Source organism: Globicephala melas, chromosome 8 (genome assembly GCF_963455315.2).
Source record: "Globicephala melas chromosome 8, mGloMel1.2, whole genome shotgun sequence".
Taxonomy (NCBI): domain Eukaryota; kingdom Metazoa; phylum Chordata; class Mammalia; order Artiodactyla; family Delphinidae; genus Globicephala; species Globicephala melas.
In genome coordinates, this window is record NC_083321.1 from 45,734,928 (window position 1) to 45,749,284 (window position 14,357).

A 14,357-nucleotide genomic window follows, 5' to 3' on the forward strand; every position below is an offset into this window, starting at 1 on the left:
AGTACTAATAAGTTGACATATTACATGTATTTACTTATTTGGTTTTTTTCTTATCTATTTCTCCCTCAAATAGAATGGACAGGTGTTTTTATGTTTGCTCATTGCTGACTAAAGTGCCTAAAAAGTACTTGGCACACAACAGACACACAATTGGTGCAGAATAAATGGATGAATGGCTCTTTTACCAATCATCACCACAACCCCCTTCCTCCCTTTTCCTATCTCCGGGTCCCATTACCTCTGTAGGCCTTGAGTTGTCTCAAACATGAGTTGGGATAATTTAGCTGCCTTGAGCCAGGGAACTGGATACCAGAGCATCTCTTGAGGACCTTTCCAGGTCTAAAGATCTGATTTCAGTGTCAATATTTAAAAGAGCAATATGCAGATAGTAGTAATAATTTGCAATTATATTTATGTTAGGACTACTTGAAGATTTTTGTTTTATAAACACTATAAACTACACCCTCTTTGGATTAAAGCCAGGGACTATGGTTTAGACGCTGAAAGGTATCAGTGCTGTGATAAAAGTCAATCACGGGCTGACTTTTCAGGGATTCCTGAAATATTTCTAATCTATAACTGTTCATAAAGCAGACTGAAACTTCAATACTTCCTTGCTACATCTAAGGGCTAACAGAGAAGCCTCAAAGTAAAACTGGTACTCTGCTGTTAAGCCCCCTGATGAGTACAGGATTGGGACAGGCTAATTTTCAGAACAAGTACTGCCACTATATAACAGAAATAAGACAAGGAAATGGAAGGGAAAACACCTATAAAAATGTAGAAAGCACTCTATGATTTTTACAGCATTCGTCTAGAAGACGAATTTTGAAAAAGGCAGATTACAAGTTAATTTGGGTCATGATGTTAAGAAATGCCTATGGTTTGACCATAATTCAAGCATTTGTCCTTTTCATTGAATTATCTATAAATCTCCAAATAACTACATCAACAGGTAACTGATATATCTGCAATAAATAAAAGTTATTTCTTGTCTGAAAGCTGGTCAAGTGTTAACTTTCTTTAGGAAGGCTTCAGGACCTATAGTATCTATCCTAAGGGAAAAAAATCTACACTAACTGAAACATCTTGAAGAGACAGCTGATTCCTGGACACAAACTGCTGGCAAATACATGGGGTGGTGAAGGAATCAGAAGAGATCATATGGGCACTACAATTACCAGAGATAATAAGTGATGGCAGGTACACAGCCCGTCTTATTCTCAAAAAGGCTCTGTGATACAATTAATGCCCTTTGTTAGAAAATGATCAACTAGGGAAAATATGATAATGAATAGATGAAATAAATAAGCTAGAGATCAAACACTCTATAGTTGCTCATACCATATCCACCATCATGTCTTGATTATTTCTGGCACCAACATTTTCAGGTTGTGTGAAAATAAGTATGTAAGATACACGTGACACCTTTAGAAAGGGCCACCTTGCAAAAGGTAGTCAGCTTCCTGTGCTTTAATAATGAATCATGGGCCAAAATCAGACACAGCGGAGGCTGTCATGGGGACACAACAGGAATCTCAAATGAAGACATCTGTGTAATAAATAAAGTTCCTGCCTTTCTGGAAGATGATGATGGATATTAGCATAAGAGAAAAAAACACACTTACGAAATTTAGCAAATGTTATATCCAGAATATATAAAGAAATTCTACAACACAACATCAAAAAACTAATAACCCAATTAAAAATTGGACAAAGGACTTGAATAGAAATTTCTCCAAGGAAGATAAACAAATGCCAAACAAACATATGAAAATATGCTCAATATAACTAACTGTCAAGGAAATGCAAATCAAAACCATAATGAGATATCACCTCACACCTGTTAGAATGCCCACTATTGGGACTTCCCTGGCTAAGTGGTTAAGACTCTGCACTTCTACTGCAGGGGGCCCAGGTTTGATCCCTGGTCCGGGAACTAAGATCCTGCAAGCTGCGTGGCACGGCCAAATAAATAAATAAAAATAAAACAAAAACAGTATGGAGATTCCTCAAAAAATTACAAATAGAATTACCATATGATCTAGCAATTCCACTTCTGGGTACATATCCAAAAGGATTAAAAACAGAATCTCAAAGAGAGATTTGCACACCTCTTCACTGCAGCATTATTCACAATAGCCAAGAGGTGGAAGCAACCTAAATGTCCATCAACGGATGAATGGATAAAGAAAATGCAATTTATATATACACAATGGAATATTAGTCTTAAAAAAGAAGGAAATACTGTCATATGTTACAACATGGATGAACTCTGAGGACATTATTCTAAGTGAAATAAGCCAGTCAAAAAAAGACAAATACTGCATGATTCCACTTATATGAGCTATCTAAAGTAGTCAAACTCTTAGAATTAGAAAGTAGAATGGTAGTTACAAGTACTAGGGGAGTTGTTTGATGAGTATAGTTTCAGTTTTGCAAGATGAAAAAGTTCTAGAGATCTATCACACAACAATGTCCATATAGTTAACACTACTGTACCCTACACTTGAAAATGGTTACGACTGTAAATTTTATGTTGTGGGTTTTTAACCATAATTCTTAGAAAAAGGTCTGAACACATATGGAAAAATGTTAGGATCTGTTAAAAACCAAGTGGATACATAAGCTTTTATTCAATTACTTATACAGGTACTCCTCCTTATATTTGATAGATTTCACAATTTTAAAAGTGAAAAATATCCAAAATTATTGGCAGGAAGAAAAAAATGTCTGAAAATTGATGGTTAAAATTAGTAACTAAATACTAGCTGACTTCATCCCTTAAAAGAAAGAATCAGTGTTTCCTCAGTGGTATGAATCTACATCAGACGAATATTTTAAAATGTGAAGCCCTTAGATATTTCAAGTTTGGTCTAATTTGTTAGATACAATTATTACCACAAATTATTATGAAAATATAAATCTAATGGTCCAGGTATAAAGAACTCCAACTACAAGTAACCTTTATTGTGGTAAGAAATGATACAAAAAGAAATCTAGATTAACAAATCTTAGAGGTCTTTTTGCATGAAGCCACAGAAGCCAGGCCTTCAGAAATTGTCAAGCTCAGATCCTAACCTCAGGCTGGTTTCACCTCAACACTTAACAGAGAAGCTATGCCATTCTATTACCTGGTCTCAATTCCAAATTTTACTCATAAATTTACTACTATACAAAGTGCTTCTCCATTTAAGCATGGTCATTTGTGCTGCATTTTATGACATCTCCTAACCTGGAATGAGGAAGTTCCTTAGTACAGCAACATAAAAATAGCAGGCTAGGGGCTTCCCTGGTGGCGCAGTGGTTGAGAGTCCGCCTGCCGATGCAGGGGACGTGGATTCGTGCCCAGGTCCGGGAAGATCCCACATGCCGCGGAGCACCTAGGCCCGTGAGCCATGGCCGCTGAGACTGCGCGTCCGGAGCCTGTGCTCCGCAACGGGAGAGGCCACATCAGTGAGAGGCCCGCGTACCGCAAAAAAAAAAAAAAAAAAAAAAATAGCAGGCTATCCTGTACCTTTGCAGTATGCTGATCCAGTAACACTGCTTTGATTAACATTTGTGGAAAACTATCTTTAAATCCCTTCAATTTTATTTAAATACACCCAGGGAATAAGCATGTTCCACTGATGAAATGTAATTCAGTTAAGTACAGAGTAGTTAGAATGTGCTGGTGAATGATGTAGAGTTTTCATAGGCTCTACAGAATGCTAAAGGGTAAAACTGAGGGATAGAGTTTATACTACCTATTTTAAAGAAGTAGAATATTCTATCAGATGGGTGAAATGTTGGAAATTGAAGGCTTTCAAACTTTTTGCCAAGTTCCAGGACCATTCAGAAATAGAATATTTGAAACTGACTGGCAGGTACTTGAGATGAGGCCTAGGAGACCTGAAACTAAAATACCTGTGAGAAAAAGAGGTGAGAAGAGACAAGAATTGAGAAATGGACACCTAGGTCTAGTCATCAGGAATGTCAATTTTGGTGATGGTTTGTTCTTAACTGAACCACTGATGTGAAAAAGTACCAAAACAAATCTCTCTCAAACCTCAACAGTGTAGCATTAAAAACAGAGCTTGAGGGCTTCCCTGGTGGCGCGGCGGTTGAGAGTCCGCCTGCCGATGCAGGGGACACGGGTTCATGCCCCAGTCCGGGAAGATCCCACATGCCGCGGAGCGGCTGGGCCCGTGAGCCACGCTGAGCCTGCACATCCGCAGCCTGTGCTCCGCGCAGGAGAGGCCACAACGGTGAGAGGCTCACATACTGTAAAAAAAAAAAAAAAAAAAAAAAACAGGGCTTGATAAGGGCACACCTGCATAGCTCAGTTTGCTAAGCATGCCCTGGCTTGCTTTCACTGAGACTAGGGAGTCTGAGGAAGCATCAGGAGGAAGAGAAAGGTTCTGATATATTCAAACTCCACTTCTGACATTGTTCTGTTAAAAAAAGCATAAAGTCGTTTCAAAACTATGATGCCACAAAAAAAAAAAAACTATGATGCTAGATTGTACTTTATTTCCCTCAAGATAAACACTGTGTATGTTAATATTTTATTACCCAAATTGCTCATCTTGTCATAGGTAAGGGAAGCAAAGCATTGTGAGACAATTATGAAAATAAGAGAGGGCACTCCTGAAACACAACACTATCACAAAATAGATCCTTTGTCCAAAAAAGTATATTGAATAGGACACTAAACATGGATAGTTAAAACATATACCTCTAGTCAGAAAAAACTGTTTGTACAGGTCATATTTACGAAGCATTTTTCAGATCTAATAACTTATTTGATGGAATAGTCCTGAAGGGCCATAAAATTTCTTGGGCTCTTCCAACCTCTTCTGAACCCCCAAAGCAGTCCAGCAAACTTACATGTCTTTATTTCTTCATGATGACTATTTAAAATATTTTCCATTTACCTCAAACCTTCTACCCCCACTCCCTCTCCTGCTATCCTCCCACACTGTCTCCTTCACCACTTCATTTTCAGCAAATTAATCAGCTCCCAACTTCACGGAAAATATAGAAGTCAGCAGAGGAATTCTCTGCCAACAAACCTCACTTCACTGCATTTCCACACATTTCTTCCTTCTCTCCTACAATATTACCTTCCTACAAGGTAAGACTAATCCTTCCATCCTGTACTCTGCATTTCATCTGTCTTTCCTCCTTAGGGATCTCAGGGATCTCTCCTGTAAAAAATTTCCCTCTCTCTCCCAGTTCCTTCCCATCAATAACTTAAAAAAACACAAAAACAGGGACTTCCCTGGTGGTCCAGTGGTTAAGACTCCATGCTCCCGATGCAAGGGGTCAGGGAACTAGATCCCTCATGTTGCAACTAAGAGCCCGTGTGCTGCAACTAAAAGATCCTGCATGCCGCAGTGAAGATCCCTCACATGGCAACTAAGACCCGGTGCAGCCAAATAAAAATAATAAATATTTTAAAAAACAAAAACAAAATCGATAAAACAAAATCTTGCCTCTGACTCAGCTACTAGTCTCTCTCTCCTCCTTATCACAGCTAGATTTCTCTAACAGTTGTTACTAAGACTATTTCCTGATTTCCCACTGCTATCCATCTGGTTTCTGTCCCTAAGTATTGAAACTGCTTTGGCTGGTCACTAATCTCCACTTTAACATGAAGTTCGATGGCCATTCCTATGAATGAGAGATGAAAATATTCATCCACAAAAAGACTTACACAAGAATGTCCATAGCAACTTTATCCATAATAGTTCCAAATTGGAATGAACTCAAATGTCCATCATAAAACAGATTAAAAAGCTGTGATAGGGGCTTCCCTGGTGGTGCAGTGGTTGAGAATCCGCCTGCCAATGCAGGGGACGTGGGATCGAGCCCTGGTCTGGGAAGATCCCACATGCCGCAGAGCGCCACAACTACTGAAACCTGTTCATCCTAGAGCCTTCGCACTACAAATATTGAAGCACACACACTCTAGGGCCCGCGTGCTGCAACTACTGAGCCCACCTGCTGCAACTAGTGAAGCCCGCGTACCAAGAGCCGGTGCTCCGCAACAAGAGAAGCCACTGCAATGAGAAGCCCGCTCACCGCAATGAAGAGTAGCCCCCGCTCGCCACAACTACAGAAAGACCTCGCACAGCAACGAAGACCCAACGCAGCTAAAGAAAAAAAAAAATGTGATGGATACTTTTCTGTCTTATATTGGGTTTGATATCATTGACCTTTATCTCCTTCTTAGAACATTCTCTTACCTTGGCTTCTGTGACTTCCACACGCTCCTGGTTTTTTCCAACTTCCTAGCTAATCCTTTTCCATTTCTCCTATGGGTTCCTAAATACTGAGAACCCACAAGTTTCCATCCTAGTTTGTTTTTTCATTTTATGCACTTTTCCTCTTGGAATATCATATCCATTCTATTGGCTTCAAAGATCTCTGGAATTTATAAGCTCTTTAAAATTTCTCTAGTCCTTTCTCTTAAGGGCTCCTGATCTATATATCTAGCTGCTTACTGGCCTTGGTGACCTTCATGGTCCACAGTCACCTCCATCTCAAAACAGTTTGCCACAAAATTGTACTTTAGTATTTTTTCCCTCAGTGATAAACGCAGTCACCTACCCAGTAGTCAAATCCCCCTTATTCTCCAACCGATCACTAAGAACTATCACTCTACCTCCTAAATATCTGTCAAATCCACTTGCTTCTCTTATTAGGTTGTCTTAATTCAGGGTACCATCACTGCTTGGGTTACTACATCGGCCTCCTAAAATCCACTCCTACCCTCCTCCAATCTAATCAGTCCAAGTGCTTTCAAATCCAATCAGAGCATTTCTCTGTCTCAAAACCTTCAAAACTTTCCCATTTCCCCATATAGTCCAAATATCATGATCTGGATTCTACTAACTTCTCCAATAAGACGAACAATCATCCTGCGTTGCCCAAGACTGAGAAGCTTCCTGGCTCATGGGACTCTCAGTTCTTTTTTTTTTTTTTGGTGGTGGGGGACACTTTCTTTTAAAACTGGGATAGTCTTGGGCAAATCAAGACAAGTTGGTCACTCTATCTTCCAGTCTTGTTCTAGCACAACCTCACATTCTACACTCCAGCAATACTGTTTAAAATTCTAGTAGTTAATGATACTGGTATCATTTAATAATAATATTAATTAAAATGTTAATAATACTAATAAATAAAAATGATTATAATGATAACTAACTCTTCCAAAATACTATACGCCAGGCATTACTACTAATTCATTTAATCCTTCTAGCAATCCTATGAATTAAGTACCATTTTATCACAATTTTGCAGACCAAGAAAGTGAAGCCCACAAAGGTTAAATGATGTCCTTAACTTCACAACATAAGTGGCAAAGTCAACCTTCTAATCATCTGGCTCAACAACTTATACATGAGCTGCTGGATTATTTGCCACTCCCAGAACAGCCCAAGGTGTCTCCTGCATCTCGGCTCTGAACACTGCTATTCATACCCTCTAGAATACTCTTCCTCCTCTCTTTACTTGGCTAAATTCTTCAGATTCCACCAGAAAGTTTTACCTGAACTCCCCAAATTGGGTCAGAATGCTTTAGATGTATTTCCCAAGATACTCTGTCCATACTCTTATAATAACACTTAGCACAGTATACTTTAATTACCTGTTTTTCTCCAGACTGGAAGCAGTATATTTACAGTAACCAGCTACTAAAACATATCTAAGGAGGATTCCCCTATAGATAGATTGGAAAGTATGGGTTATACTTAGGAAGGAATGCTTATGAGCGGTAGTATAACACTATACTTAAGAATAAGGACTCTGGAGCAAAACAGCCTGCTTCAAAATCTCATTTTACCACATATTATTTTTGTGACCTTGGGCAAGTTACTTAACCATGCTGTGCCACAGTTTCCCTATCTGTAAAAGGAGGGTACTTCACAGAGGGTATTGTGAGGTATCTGTGTTAAATACAAAGCACTTGTAACAGCACATGGTATTATATATATGTTTGCTATTAATGCTTATCAGTAGTTTAAAGCTAAATGAGAAGAGACTGTACAGCTCTATCTCTTGTCTTATTCACTATTTTCTCCTACTACTGTAAAAGGGTATTGCCAGAGGAGAAAGAAGACAAAAAAGAAAGTTTCAGAGATGTGTTATTCAAGAGGAACTTTCCTCTTGTTCATGCTTTTCCTTTTTGAAAATATCTTTACTGAGATGTAATTCACATATCATAAAATGTACCCATTTAAGGTATACAATTCAATGACTTTAGTATATTCAGAGTTGTACAAACATCACCACAACCTGAATTCACAATATTTTTATCACCCTTCAAAAGAAAACCCTACCTCCCCCTTTCCAAAGCCCTAGGCAACCACTAATCTACTTTCTATTTCTATAGATTTGCTTATTCTGGACACTTCATGTAAATGGAATCATAGTATGTGGTCTTTTGTGACTGCCTTCTTTCACTTATACATAATGTTTTCAAGGTTTCTCCATAAAAGAATAAAAACTAAAAAAAAAATTTCAATCCATAAAAATAATGAATCACTATGTTGTACACCTTAAAAGAATAATAATGTAAATCAACTATACTTCAATTTGAAAAAGGTAAAAAAAAAAAATCTCCTTTTCCTTCTGAAAGTCTTTTTCCCCTAAAAAGGAAGACAAAAAATAATTTCTAAAGGTGATTTTAGGGACTTCCCTGGTGGCACAGTGGTTAAGAATCTGCCTGCCAATGCAGGGGACACGGGTTCGAGCCCTGGTCCGGGAAGATCCCACATGCCGCGGAGCAACTAAGCCCACATGCCACAACTAAGCCCACGTGTCACAACTACTGAGCCCTCGTGCCACAACTACTGAAGGGCGCATGCCTAGAGCCCATGCTCTGAAACAAGAGAAGCTACCACAATGAGAAACCCACGTACTACAACGAAGAGAAGCCCCGGCTCACCACAACTAGAGAAAGCCGGCACGCAACAACAAAGACCCAACACAGCCAAAAATAAACAAATAAATTTATGTTTAAAATAAGATAAAATAAAGGTGATTTTAAGTAATTGACTTTTTAAAAATTTTTTATTTATTTATTTTTGGCCATGCTGCCACATGTGGGATCTTAGCTCCCTGACCAGGGATCGAACCCGTGCCCCCTGCAGTAGAAGCTCAGAGTCCTAGCCACTTCACCACCAGGGAATTCCCTGAATAACTGACTTTTAATAACAGACATTTATCTCCTAGTATATTTTCCTTAAATATTATCTTCTCAACAATAAGCATGTCCACTTACAAAAAGCTCCCCAGTTGAATCTAACATGCACTCCTCATTTAAAAACACAGATCTATAATCCATCAACTAAAAACATTTACATACATTCCTAGGTCTCAAATCAAACTGCCCCATCCAAAAGTCTGCCAGTGATTCTTTTTCCTCTCAGCACTTCTGTTTGAAAGGACAAATGCCAGAGGAAAGGGAAGACACTAACCAATAGGTAGGTGGGGAGGTCTGCTAGGAATGTACCACGTTGTCATTCTTTTTTTTCTTTTAATTTTTATTTATTTATTTATTTTTAGCTTTGTTGGGTCTTCTTTGCTGCACGCAGGCTTTCTCTAGTTGGGGCGAGCGGGGGCTACTCTTCACCGCAGTGCGCGTACTTCTCATTGCGGTGGCTTCTCTTGTTGCGGAGCATGGGCTCTAGGTGTGCAAGCCTCAGTAGTTGTGACACATGGGCTCAGCAGTTGTGGCTCACAGGCTCTAGAGCATAAGCTCAGCAGTTTTGGCACATGGGCCTAGTTGCTCCGCGGCATGTGGGATTTTCCCAGACCAGGGCTCGAACCCATGTCCCCTGCATTGGCAGGCGGATTCCTAACCACTGTGCCACCAGGGAAGTCCCTGTCATTCATTTTATATCAAAATACATCTTGTTTTCTGTCTGAATTAAACACAACACATTCCATATACACCATTAAGGTTTGCCAATTCATCTTTCCACTCTAATCAATTTGCCATATGGACTTGGCTATTTCCACCAAACCCAGACAACAGATTAAAATGATCAAAAGTCATCCTTGACTAAACCCTCATTCTTTTTTTTGCAGTACGCGGGCCTCTCACTGTTGTGGCCTCTCCCGTTGCGGAGCACAGGCTCCAGACACGCAGGCCTGCGGCCATTGCTCACAGGCCTACCCTCTCCGTGGCATGTGGGATCTTCCCGGACCAGGGCACGAACCCGTGTCCCCTGCATCAGCAGGCGGACGCTCAACCACTGCGCCACCAGAGAAGCCCACCCTCATTCTTAAATTCACAACAGGGCAATTGTCAACTCCATGATTTTTTTTTTAAATGGAACCATATATATGGGAACTTGGTATGACAGAGAGCATTTCATCTTTTTAATTTTTTTTGGCTACACTGCCCAGCTTGTGGGATCTTAGTTCCCGGACCAGGGAGTGAACCCAGACCCTCAGCAATGAGAGTGTGGAGTCTTACCCACTGGACCACCAGGGCATTCCCTTCAACTCCATGATTTTTATCCTTCAAAACCTTTCTTTTCCAACTCCTCACATATTAATAACTACTGCAATAACTTCTTTACTGCTTTCTTTACTCCAGTCTCTCATCCTTCCATTCCAATAACACTGCCAACTATCTTATTTTGTCTTGTACAACAGTAGAATTTTCATTGCATACAATATTGTAAGAAAAATTTGTTAATAAGATTAATTCCCACTAGCTTAATAAATCAAATCTTTTTGTTTCCTGGTTTTCTTCTTTAACTCTTGCTATCCACACACATAATTTTTTACAGCATTACCTCCCAGAAATGGGACTAGGAGATGAAGGTGGACTGGGGACGGGCCTTTTAATTTCTACCGTATACATTCCATAAGTTAAAAAGAAATTTACCATGTATTATTTTCATGGTTTTAAAACTAGTTACTTAAAAAAAAAGTTACTATAAACAGAAGCATTAATAAAGTAAGGAGCACCTAACTCTGCCTCAGGTATGCAAAGATGATTACATGTGAATATGGGCATAAGAAAGATAAGTAAACATTTCCTAGGGGTAGGAAGAGTAGAGAAGGCAGTCCAGACACAGGGAACAGCCTTTGTCACTGTCCAGTCTAAATCCATCTTTGAAACAAAATCACTTTGATTTTGACAGTACGGTAAAGTTTAAAACACTGTCTCAGGGACTTCCCTGGTGGCGCAGGGTTGGGAGTCCGCCTGCCAATGCAGGGGACACGGGTTCAAGCCCTGGTCTGGGAAGATCCCACATGCTGCGGAGCAACTAAGGCCGTGCGCTGCAACTACTGAGCCTTCACTCTAGAGCCCAAGAACCACAACTACTGAAGCCCACGCGCCTAGAGCCTATGCTCTGCAACAAGAGAAGCCACCAAACTGAGAAGCCTACGCACCACAATGAAGAGTAGCCCCCACTTGCTGCAACTAGAGAAAGCCCGCGCGAAGCAACAAAGACCCAATGCAGCCAAAAATAAATAAATTAAAAACCAAAAAACACTGTCTCACAAAAGCCATCCCTTAAAATGCAAATTAAGCAAAGAGCAACGACTCAAGCAACCCAACTCTTTAAAAAATCACTACGTCCTGGGCTTCCCTGGTGGCGCAGTGGTTGAGAGTCCGCCTGCCAGTGCAAGGGACACGGGTTCGTGCCCCGGTCCGGGAAGATACCACATGCCGCAGAGCGGCTAGGCCCGTGAGCCATGGCCGCTGAGCCTGCGCGTCTGGAGCCTGTGCTCCGCAACGGGAGAGGCCACAACAGTGAGAGGCCCGCATACCGCAAAAAAAAAAAAAAAAAAAAAAATCACTATGTCCTGAAATAAAGCCAGGAGCAAAAAGACTCAGAACTGGGTAAAACCTCAGATTAAAAACCAAAAACAAAAACTAGATAAAAACTTCAAAATTAAGTAATGATGAGAACATCAGGACTCAGAAAGTTCTCCTCCCATGATCATAAACTGTACCTACATTATAAATATTTAATAACAGCTAAAGTAATAGTAGAGGCACAATTCCCCAAAACAGCTAGGTCATCTTTCCATGAAGAATATGATGAATCCTTACTTCACAGCAATATCTCAACCTGCAGCAAAGGGCAATGGACATTTTGCAAATCATATATCTGATAAAGGACCTTTATATAAGAAACTCTTAGAACTCAATAACAGATAAACAATCCAATTTTAAAATGGGGGAAAGACCCAAATAGACATTTCCAAAAAGAAAATATACAAATGGCCAATAAGCACATGAAAAAATGCTCAGCACAATTAGCCATTGGAAAATGCAAATCAAAATCACAAGAGAGGGCTTCCCTGGTGGTGCAGTGGTTGAGAGTCCGCCTGCTGATGCACGGGACGCGGGTTCGTGCCCCGGTCTGGGAGGATCCCACATGCCGCAGAGCGGCTAGGCCTGTGAGCCATGGCCACTGAGCCTGCGCGTCCGGAGCCTGTGCTCAGCAGCAATGGGAGAGGCCACAGCAGTGAGAGGCCCGCGTACCGCAAAAAAAAAAAAAAAAATCACAAGAGATACCACTTCACACCCACTAGGATGGCTACCATCAAAAAGACTGATGACAACAAGTGCTGGCAAGGATATGGAGAATGGGAGCTCTCATACACTGCTGGTAGGAATGTAAAATGGTACACCCACTTTGGAAAAGTTTGCCAGTTCCTCAAAAGATTGAACACAGAGTTACCGTATGACCAAATGACCAAGAAATTCTACTCCTAGGTATATATATACACACAAGAGAAATAAAAACAAATGTCCACACAAAAACTTGTTCCGTAACTGTTCATGGCAGCACTATGCATCATAGACAAAAAAGTGGAAGCAACCTAAATGTCCATCAACAGATGAATGGATAAATAAAAGGTGTTACGTCCATACAGCGAAATATTTGGCAATAAAAAGAAATGAACTACTCATATATGCTATAACATGCATGAACCTTGCAAATATCATGCTAAATTAAAGAAGCCAGTCACAGAAGTCCACATACTGTGTGATTCCATTTTTATGAAATGTTGGTAATAGACAAATCTGTAGATTAGTGGTTGGGGAAGAAGGAGTGTTATGGGGAAATGGGGAGTAACTTAAGTGGGTACAGAGTTTCTTGGGGGGTGATGAACATGTTTTAAAATTTTGGTGATGGTGGCACAACTCTGTGAATACATTAAACCTACCTAATTATTATAATACTTTAAATGGGTGAATTGTAAAGGTATATAAATTATATCAATAAAGCCATTATTTTTAAAAAATAAAAGACAGCTATGGAAAAAATAGGCACTCAAGTATTTGTACACTAAATAATTTCCAAAGTAATCAAAATACACCTGGATAAATTAGTTACCTGTCTTACCTGAGCTTTTGTATGATCTCACTACCTATTCTCTTACTAAACACTTAACAATGAACTGAAACTAAGCATTTAGCAAGAGAATATATTAAATACTGCACAGATTTTTGTCAACTACAGCAAAACACAAGTATCTTCTAGTAAGGTTCGGGACAAAGCCGACCACAACTTCGAACCTACAATTTTTCACATCCCCACTAGGTTATACCAGCTGATTAGACACTTCCAAAGGCTTAAACTGATCTTAAATAATCAGTTTAGCAATTGTATTCTTATCTACTCTTTACTTAACTTCCTTAATGCGTAAACTTAAATGTTAAAAAAAGCAAAAGGAGAGAGAAGAAAAATTGATTTACGTTCCACAATAAAATGTTACAAAGCAACCAAAGCATTCGTATACTCTTTGGCCAAAACCGAGAAAAAAGGAGAATGATAAAAATGACAATTTCTAATATTCGCTGTTAGGCCTCAATGACCATAAACATTTTTTTTTTTTTTTTTTTTTAGTGAGGGAAACAAGAAATCTGTGCACGATCAGAGTGGGAGGAAATTCTGGGTGCGATCTACAGGCGGGATGCCGACCGGGCCCTCAGCCAGTTCTGCCGCCGGCGCCCCAGCTAGGGCCTGGTGCCGACCGGGGTCCAGCGTCTCAGCCGGAGGAGCTTCGCCTCGGCGGCGCCAGGGGACTCGCTCCGCGCGGAGGTCAAGCCGAGAAGCGCCGCCGGGCTCCCAAGGGCTCCACCCTCCCCTCCTTCACTCCCTCCCCTCGGCAGTCCCCTGAGGGGAACAGGCGGGGCGCAGTGCGCAGAGACAAGGGCGGGGGGTGGGGGTGCGTCCTCTGAGAAAAGCTCCGCCGCCCGAGTGCCGGCCGCGGGTTATTAATAAACTCCGCTTCTGCCCAGGCGTCTCTACCGCGGCCGGCCGTAGGATCTGCAAGGCCTGCGGCGGAGGCTGAGGAGCCAAAGTCCGAGCCCGGGCCCTACCGGGCCCGCG

The 14,357-nt window shown here is 40.6% G+C and overlaps 1 protein-coding gene across 13 annotated transcripts in view; it reads right to left on the minus strand.

Moving 5' to 3' along the window:
- The window catches only part of ZNF143 (zinc finger protein 143), a 55,225-nt gene that overhangs the window by 40,711 nt on the left and 157 nt on the right, over positions 1-14,357 (minus strand). For 2 of the 13 annotated variants that reach the window (XM_060303520.2, XM_060303515.2), the window contains exon 2: positions 4,049-4,263. The exons of 3 other annotated variants lie outside the window; for them this stretch is intronic. The gene's annotated coding sequence lies outside the window, so the exon portion shown is untranslated. Of the gene's footprint in view, positions 1-238; positions 2,687-3,235; positions 3,391-3,746; positions 3,985-4,048; positions 4,264-5,985; positions 6,010-6,230; positions 7,603-7,633; positions 8,399-14,357 lie in introns of those variants that run through there. 8 more of the 13 variants (XM_060303524.2, XM_060303523.2, XM_060303516.2 and 5 more) reach the window with 7 other exon arrangements.